The following is an 8,811-nucleotide window of genomic DNA, read 5'->3' as shown; positions in this document are numbered from 1 at the left end:
TTGTTGTCTTTAGTTTGTAGTGGGGCTTGACTAGTGCTCACCATGTCCCCTCCTTATCTAGGGCCAAGCTCTAGAGACATTCAGGGCTTAGGTTCCTGCTCGGATATAGGTGGGGAACCTATATAGGGACGGTAGGGTAGGCATGGTGTTATTAGATCTGCCTAGGGGTCTCCACTCCCCCTTTCCCTAGTGTTTGGGCTTCCTCCACCTCTTCTCTTCATGTTTCATTTAGTCTTTCCTTCACCGTGCATGACAGTGTTGATCGGCAATGTCCAATTTTGTACTGCTGATTGCTTTGTTCTCCCGAAGATAAGTCACCGGCAGAGATCTCTGTTGATGGCTTTCTAATAGGGAACACAGGAGCACTTGACCAAATGATGGGAAAGACGGCCAAGTTGGCTGTTGCCCAAAAAACAGCCATCTAATATGTATAGGGGCCTTCAGATATTGATGACTTGAACATAGAACAGTTCATCAATATCAGATCTTTAGCGGTCTGTAAATCAGCACATTCATGGATCAGATCCTGGAGCCGCTGGTGAAGCTTCATACATTGTGTGGTGGGAACCACTATCTAGTCTACAGAGCTGCGGTAATCCGGTAATGGTGGATGTGCCATATGTTGCCCCTGCAATGAGTTTGGTAGGTCATCAATATCTCAGTCCTCGACAGCCACTTTAAACGCCCTTTTATATGTCCTAAAAATTTAGACAAACATATTAACGTTCGCTTGTCCCGTACAGATTGCACTGGTTCTTGTAAACGGGCTGTTAAATGAGCAAGTAGGTACAGCCATATTTTGATTGATGCCCACTTCAGTACTAATCCCCCCCCCGTCATGATGTACCATATAGTGCCCAAGGAATACAACAATACACCATGCATGTAGCACTGCATGCACTACAATACTATAATGAAATAATTAGCAAATATGGTTGCATTATCTGCAGCTAGCTTTCCATGGGTTCAGACACCAAGTTGGGCAAAAAGAGCTGTGTGAAGGTCAGGGGTATATTCAGTATTATGCCTGGTGCAACCTAACTGAGGTCAGGCCTTGAAAGTTTTTCCTAGCCTTAGGGTAAGGAACCAATATTAAAAATTGCTAGAGACCAACTCCCACCTTCGCCATCGATCAGCTGACTGAAGGGGACATGGCACTCTGGGAATCGATGCCTCCCCTATATTGTCTACCAGGAACATCTTTGTACATTTGGTTGTGGTCGGCACGTGGTACAGTAGAGCTCTACAGTTTAGTATTTTCATGTGCATGGGACTCATCCATGGACTGATCCATCATTGTGTGTCCGGTAAACAATACAACTCACTGAAGTAAGAAGAAGTTATCACCTATCCATAATGAAGGTGACAACTTCTAGATCAGGGGAAGTTTGACCACTGAGACCCCATCGATCACCAGAATGGGGAACTTTTGACCCACATGGCTGCATTCTTTATGGAACGTAAAAGATGCACCAATCCAACTGAAAAGGATGGGGTAGGATGGGAGGAAGATGTGCCCCTTCACCCTTGTCCACTAGTGGAGAATTCGCATGAACAATAAAGCTATTGTTGACTCAACTCTATCATATCAAATTCCATTTTTCATAGTATACCAAGGAAAATAAAACTCTAAGGTTTCAAAAATGGAAAACTAGATTAAACTTATCTGTGATTCGAACAAGAACAGCTTACCAAAGGAGGTCAACTGATAAGAAGCAGAGCTTTGATTGGGTTCCACCATATTGGATGATACTTGACCCAAAAATTCATCATGTTGGCTGGTCCTTTCATGGCCCAGGAAGGAATGGCCAATTCCATTGGCTAATGTGATAGGACGTTCATGAGGTTGCACTATCAAGACTCACCAGGTGAGGTGGATCCTCTAAGCCCCAGGTCCGGGTGGGCACACAGATCCTGGACATTGATGCAGCGAGCAGGAAGGCACGTGGGCAGTGAGGACCTGGCACACACAGGAATCTCAGGACAGATGATGTGGAACCCAGCAGGGAGGGGAAACGGTGGAGCACACCAAACACAAAGGTCTAGAGATTCAATCCCAAGACTCAGCTTTGTGTGTCTCAATGGGCCTTAAATAAGTCTAGGGAGACGATGTCAACCTGAAAAGCCTGACGTGGAGCACAACAGTGGGCAGGAGACCCAGGAGAAGGGAGCGAAGCCCTGGATACCCGGGACAGGTGTGTAACGTGCACCTTGTTTGGCCAGCCTTGTACTAATGAGAATATAAAGGTGTCATTACATAATAAACCACACAATAATGCAAAGTCCATAAAAGCTGTAAACAAATATACACTTCTATTTGTTTGCCATCTGTTTTGAAATATGCTATATGTTAATTGATCATAAGTATTAAAGCTAATTTTGCATACGAACGCATGCAGAAAAGGGGCCATTATCTCCCGGAATTATTAATGAGTTATTTTTTTTTATGATGAATAATTAATCTTTTCGAATAATTTCTCTATCTGTGATCTTAAGATCTATTTGCATATCTAATATATGATTACTTTAGTTCCATTCTCATAGGAAAAAAACATAAAGTCAATAATATTCCCCAAACTTTTCCTAAGTTCTGCTTGTAATTATTTTTAATATACATTCCAAACTTAATGGACGGGATTGAAGGAATTACACAGCGAGGTCTTTAAAGGGAGCGACAAACATTATCCCCCCTCCCTCCTTCACCTTTTAGTCATCAAAACATTGTCCAATTAATTGTCCAAAATGACAGAAAACATTGTAAAAAAAATAAATAAAACGATTTTATAAACATTTTGAAAAAATGTCAACAGTTCAAAAAGTTTTAGATTTTTTTTTTTTAAATTCAGTATTTTTATTTTAGATTATTACTGCTCATGTAAAAAAAAGCAATAAAGAAGACAATCTGTCGTGAATATACCATGTTTTTTTTTGGTTTACCTGCGAGACAACTGACACCGTGACTGCAGCAATGTCTGCACAGCGTCTACCCACTTCAAAGACCGTAATGTAACCACTGAGCGTCTGTGTATGAAATGAGGTAGAACACATTATTGACACCAAACCACACCTACAACCACACCGAGCCTTCACCTTCCTCTTCCTCACCTGAGGGCGGAAAGCAGAGATCAGTGTGCAATCATTGCCCGGGCACTTCACCTCTCTGTTTCACCATGTGGCAGTATTTTGATCCAAAGACCCTTTTGTGACAAATCTGCAACGTGTGCACAGGCCCTTTCCTTTAATATTTGAATCCCTTCACGACCGATGACGTATATTAACGTCATCGGCCGTGTCCCTGCCTTTGATGCAGGCTCACATGCTGAGCCCGCATCTTACCCCACACTTGATGGCTGAATTAATCAGCCATCAGGTGCCTCTAACATTGCTGAAGCCCTGCTATGTATAGCACAGGTGATCGGACGATCGCAGCTTCAATTCTCCTAAAGGGATTATAGAATACAGTAAAAAGTAAAAATTAGTTTTAAAAAATATAAAAAAAATAAAATAACCCACAAAAGTTCAAATCACTCCCCTTTTGCCCCATTAAAAATAAAGCAATTAAAAAAAAACAAACACATATTTGGTATCGCTGTGTAAAGAAATGTGCGACCTATCAAAATATAAAATAAATTAACCCGAACGGTAAACTGAGTAACGAGGAAAAAAAAAAATCAAAGTGGCAGAATTACAATTTTTTGGTTTTCACAACATTGCAATAAAATGCAATAAAAGGTGATCAAAACATCCTATCTACCCCAAAATGGTATCAATAAAAACGTCAGCTCGGAGTACAAAAAATAAGCCCTCACCCAGCTCCAGATCCCGAAAAATGAGAACGTTACAGGTCTCGGAAAATGGCGACAAAAGCAGCATTTTTTTGTTGACAAATTTCTGAATTTTTTTCACCACTTAAATAAACAATAAACTATACATGTTTGGTATGTACGTGCTTGTACTGACCTGCGAAATCATATTGTCAGGTCAGTTTTACCATATATTGATCATGGTAAATAAAAAAGTTAAAAAAAACAATGTGGAATTGCACTTTAATTTTTCAATTTTACCGCTCTTGGAATTTTTTTTCCCCATTTTCCAGTATGTTTTTTCCTTTTCATTTTTTTGTAGCTTTCTTTTTTTACTTATTCATTTTGATAAATACCTTTCTTTCCTTTTGCAGAATAAGATGAAATAAATAGCTCAGGATGACTATATAATAATCGCACATTATAGGCAAACCTTGTAACACTCACCTTTTTTATGGCAACATTATGTTTAATTTAATGTAGCAGCACAAATGAACAAAGGAGAGAATGTTGCAGAATGAATGAATGAATGATTAAAGGAATGAATATCACAGAATGAAGAAATGATAATTTTTTTTACACTATCTGCTTTTAGTTATTGTGACAATGGCTGAACTTTTATTTGAGCTGCTTTTTCTTGTAAAACACTTTTCCCAGCAAAAAAGCTGTAAATGTCCGAAGATCCAGAGAGCTATTTAAAAGAGTTAATTTCATGAAGCTCCATGGTCAGAGACAGTCAGCCTCTCCCCACACTAAAATCCCTGAAAGCAGGGAACAATTGATTGCATTCAACTGCAAAGTAAATGGAAAGAGTTTTGGGTTAGTGTCCCTTTAAGTGGATGATCAGTAGCTTCTCCTTTCTCTGACCGTAGAATTGGTTTGAAGAATCCGGCTCTGTTACAAGTATCCATAGACAAGTAGATATTGATATATTTTGAAGTGCATCTCACACGGAGCATATGTGATGTGTGCCACTTATTTCCTCCATGCTGACTAGCTGACGTGCGCAGCAGACGAGGTAGGCGTGCGGGCAATGTTGTGACAGCGCTGGAAAATGACAATTGTGGATTTTTTCTTGTTTTTTTTTCCCTAGAAATCTTCCAACAATGTTAAAGCGGATCTGTCACCAGATTTCCCAATACAAAGTGGAGAAAGTATTACGGCACACAGATCTCGTAGACCTGATGAGGCTGGTGTACTTACTTTGAAAATCCATACAAGAATGTCTCTCTTCTCCTTTGTGAAAGTTTCTTCTAGGTAAACTTGTGTATGAGTAACTAATCATACCAGACAGATGATAATAATAATAATAATTTTCATATGTAAGGTGAAACATAGTCATTAACTGAAACAGAAACAGCTGAGTGAGAGGCTTAAAACTGGGTGAAGAACACCCATATCCATGTAAGAATTTCTCTCTTTTCCGTTGTGAAAGTTTCTTCCAGGTACACTTGTCCAAACTCAGGGATTTTGCGAGATTATAGTCAAGTGTATGAGTAACTAATTATACCAGACTGGTGATAATGATCTTCATTTTCATTTGTATGGTGAAAATTAGTCATAAACTGAAACAGAAACAGCTCTATAAGAGGCTTAAAACTGGGTGAGGAATAGCCAAAATCTGCTACAAAGGTGAGGTTGTGGAAGACAGTTTCATACAAAAAAATCAGATATCTTGGCAAGACTGAGCACAGCAGCAAGACACAAGTTAGTTATACTGCATCAGCAAGGTCTCTTCCAAGCAAAGGTTTAACTGCAGACTAGGGTTTCAAGATATGCTCTACAAGCGCTTTTGAAGACGAAATAAGTAACCTTGAGGACTATAGACACAGTGGTGGATCAAGAAAACTTAGCGCAACAGATGAAAGGCACATCAAGCTTAGGTCCCTCCAAAATTGGTAGAAGTTTAGCAGTGCCATCAGCTCAGAACTGGCAGAAACCAATGGGACCCAGCTATACTTATCTACTGTTTGAAGAAGTCTGACTAGAAGTGGTTAAAAAATCCAAATCCATCATTTTGACATAGAAGCAAGGCCAAGCGACTTATTTATGTCCAAAAACATAGGAACTGGGGTTACGAAAAGCAGCAGGTACTCTAGCCTGATGAGTTACAGTGTGAAATATTTTACTGTAACAGGAGGCAGTTCTTTCTCCAAAGGACTGGAGAGAAGTAAAATAATGGGTGTCTGCAAGAACAGTGAAGCATGGTGAAGGGTCCAGCAAGTTTTGAGGCTCAATTTCAGCAAATGGAGTTGAACATTTGGTCAGGATTAATGGAGTCCTCAATCCAGAGGAATCCAGGCAGATACTTATCCATCATTTAAAACCATCAAGGAGGCATCTGATTGGCTCTACATTTATTCAACAGGAGGACAACGACCCCAAACATCCAGCCAATGTTATTAAGAATGAAGAGTCCTGGAAGTGATGACCTGGTCCCCACGGAGCCCTGATATCACATCATCCAATCTGTCTGGGATCACACGAAGAGGCAGAAAGATTTGCACAAGCCTCATACACAGAAGATCTGGGGTCAGTTCTCCAAGATGTTTGGGACAACCTCCCTGCTGGGTTCCTAGAGAAACTTTGTGAAGAATTGATGATGGCAAAGGGCGGACACCAAATATTGTTGTGATTTAGATTTCTCTTTAGTTCATTCACGTTGCATTATATTCATTGATAAAGATAAACTTTTACAACTTCTAATTTTGAAAGCTTCCTACTTTCCGGATTTTTTCCACACCTGCCTAAAACGTTGGCGCAGTATTGTATTTATGTAGATGAAGCATTTTATAATCGATTTCTGTTTTTTCTTTTATCCTAAGTCATGTGGCAAGGCTCGTTAAAGGGTCGACATTGACTTTTAGGATTGCTATTTCCAATAGTTGCCACTAGACTTGAATTCCTCTTCCTCTCTATAGAGGCTATTTGCATATTTAAATTATCAGAGGAGCATTGCATGGCCTATAATTCTCCTTAGGCTGGCTTGGAACTCTCCACAAGGAGAAACGCTTCCCCTTAGTCCAACAGACATAGAGAAACACAGACAGATGGTGATGTTGTTTTCTAGTAAGTGTTTATTTCACTCCAGAGCTGTTGTAACAGCTACACTGCTCAGTACTGTTGTATAATATCCTTCATGCTGCTGGTGCTTCTGAACCTTGTTACGTAGAGACAGGAGAGCATGATGTCTTCATGTTTCTATGTGCAGTGTATGGTGCACTTTATTGCAGCTAGTTTCCACTCACTAGCACAGAGACAACTGAAAATTAGAGGCCACAAAAGGGAGAACTGGTGAAAAATTCAGGATACAAGGCGTATAATGACCAGAAATAATGTCATTCCTCAAGTATAGCTTATTGTGAAAAGTATAAACCAGGAGAACATCCATGCTTTATCCTGATGCTGCCCAGCTTGTCTTTGGCTTTTTCCCAATGTGAAGCACATGCCAATACTGATAATAATTTTCGAGCATGCACAATGCCTATAGGTCATACATGTGATCCGGTAGGTTTACTCTCACTCGTCCACTTAGCACTAGATTAATATGGCCACTGTATGAATCTGTTTAATGGCTGCATAGTGCGGTGGCCACTCGCCTTCGTCATGTTGCCTTAGTTGCCGGTGTCAGTTATCGGTCAGTGGACATAGATCGTAAATCTGTAAATCAGATCTGTGAAAGTCAGAAACTACAAATCAAACACTGAGTGGAATGAAAGAGACCTTCTATCTGCAGAGTTATGTAAGACAGTCATGTGGATGCAGATTCTCACTCGGAAAGAGTCAGAATCGTTTGTATCATGACACATCGCCTTGTGACTTCTTTTCTTCTTACATTAATAAACAAGGTCTTTAGGGTGTTGTCAGACAATGAGACCTCCCAGAACTGCGAGAAACCAGAGTCACCTAAGGATCCACAGCAAATCCAAAAGGCTGGCAAGTACAACTCCATCGGGGGTTGTCACCCAACTTTTCCCAGTTCTGACTGGGCGGCATAGTGGCTCAGTGGTTAGCGCTGTTTCTTTGCCACATTGGGGTTCAAATCCCACCAAGGGCAACATCTGCAAGGAGTTTGTAAGTTCTCCTCGTGTTTGCGTGGGTTTCCTCCGGGTTCTCCGGTTTCCTCCCACACTCCAAAGACATACTGATAGGGAATGTAGATTGTGAGCCCCAATAGGGACAGTGATGATGATGTGACTTTTCTACCCATTTGCTCCTCAGCACTCGGTGACCCCGTTATGTAACGTTACATGGTCTTCACTGTGAAACAAGTAAAATGGAATGATAGGGTTAATTTAGCGCTGTCGGTATGGAAGGATAAAAGAGGAGGATGGTGTCCAGGAAGGAGGTCTATTTGTCAACGCGTTTCGAAGATCCAACTTCTTCATCGGGACTAACCGCAGTGACTGTGGTTTGTCCTGATGAATGAAGAAGTTCGGAACTTCGAAACGCGTTGACAAATAAACCTCTTTCCTGGACACCGTTCTCCTCTTTTATCCTTCCATAGTGGCAGGGCAGAATTAACCCTACCATTCCATTTTATTTGTTTTTCAAGCCGTGGGTCTGCCAGATCCTTGAGTCTAAAGCCCCCGTCTCACATAGCGCGATCGCTAGCGAGATCGCTGCTGTGTCACGGTTTTGGTGACGCAACAGCGACCTCACCAGTGATGTCGCTATGTGTGACACTTTGCAGCGATCAGGCCCCTGCTGTGAGGTCGCTGATCGCTACAAAGTGTCCTGGACCATTTTTTGGTCGTTGCTCTCCCGCTGGTCAGCACACATCGCTGTGTGTGACCAGCGGGAGCAGCGATCAGGCTGGTAACCATGATAAACATCGGGTTACTAGGGGCACACGCGCACCTAGTAACCTGTTGTTTATCATGGTTACGAGCCTGCTAAAGTGAGCGGTAACCTCCCGCTCACTGTAGCAGAGTGGTAACCATGATAAACAACGGGTTACTAGGAGCGCGTGTGCCCCTAGTAACCCGATGTTTATCTTGGTTACCAG

At 41.3% G+C, this 8,811-nt stretch overlaps 1 long non-coding RNA gene across 1 annotated transcript in view; it reads left to right on the top strand.

Annotated features, from left to right (window-relative positions):
- Nucleotides 1-7,560, top strand: part of LOC141161814 (uncharacterized) — a 23,019-nt gene extending 15,459 nt beyond the window's left edge. The window contains exons 2-3 of the long non-coding RNA XR_012250685.1: nt 4,897-5,060; nt 6,172-7,560. This is a non-coding gene — a long non-coding RNA (uncharacterized lncRNA). The remainder of the gene's footprint in view (nt 1-4,896; nt 5,061-6,171) is intronic.
- The last annotated feature ends 1,251 nt before the right edge of the window (nt 7,561-8,811 follow it).

This window comes from Phyllobates terribilis, unplaced genomic scaffold, assembly GCF_046119375.1.
Source record: "Phyllobates terribilis strain yellow unplaced genomic scaffold, ASM4611937v1 Scaffold_9__5_contigs__length_417890890, whole genome shotgun sequence".
In the NCBI taxonomy this organism is placed as follows: Eukaryota; Metazoa; Chordata; class Amphibia; order Anura; family Dendrobatidae; genus Phyllobates; species Phyllobates terribilis.
This window is presented reverse-complemented; position numbering and strand designations above follow the sequence as displayed.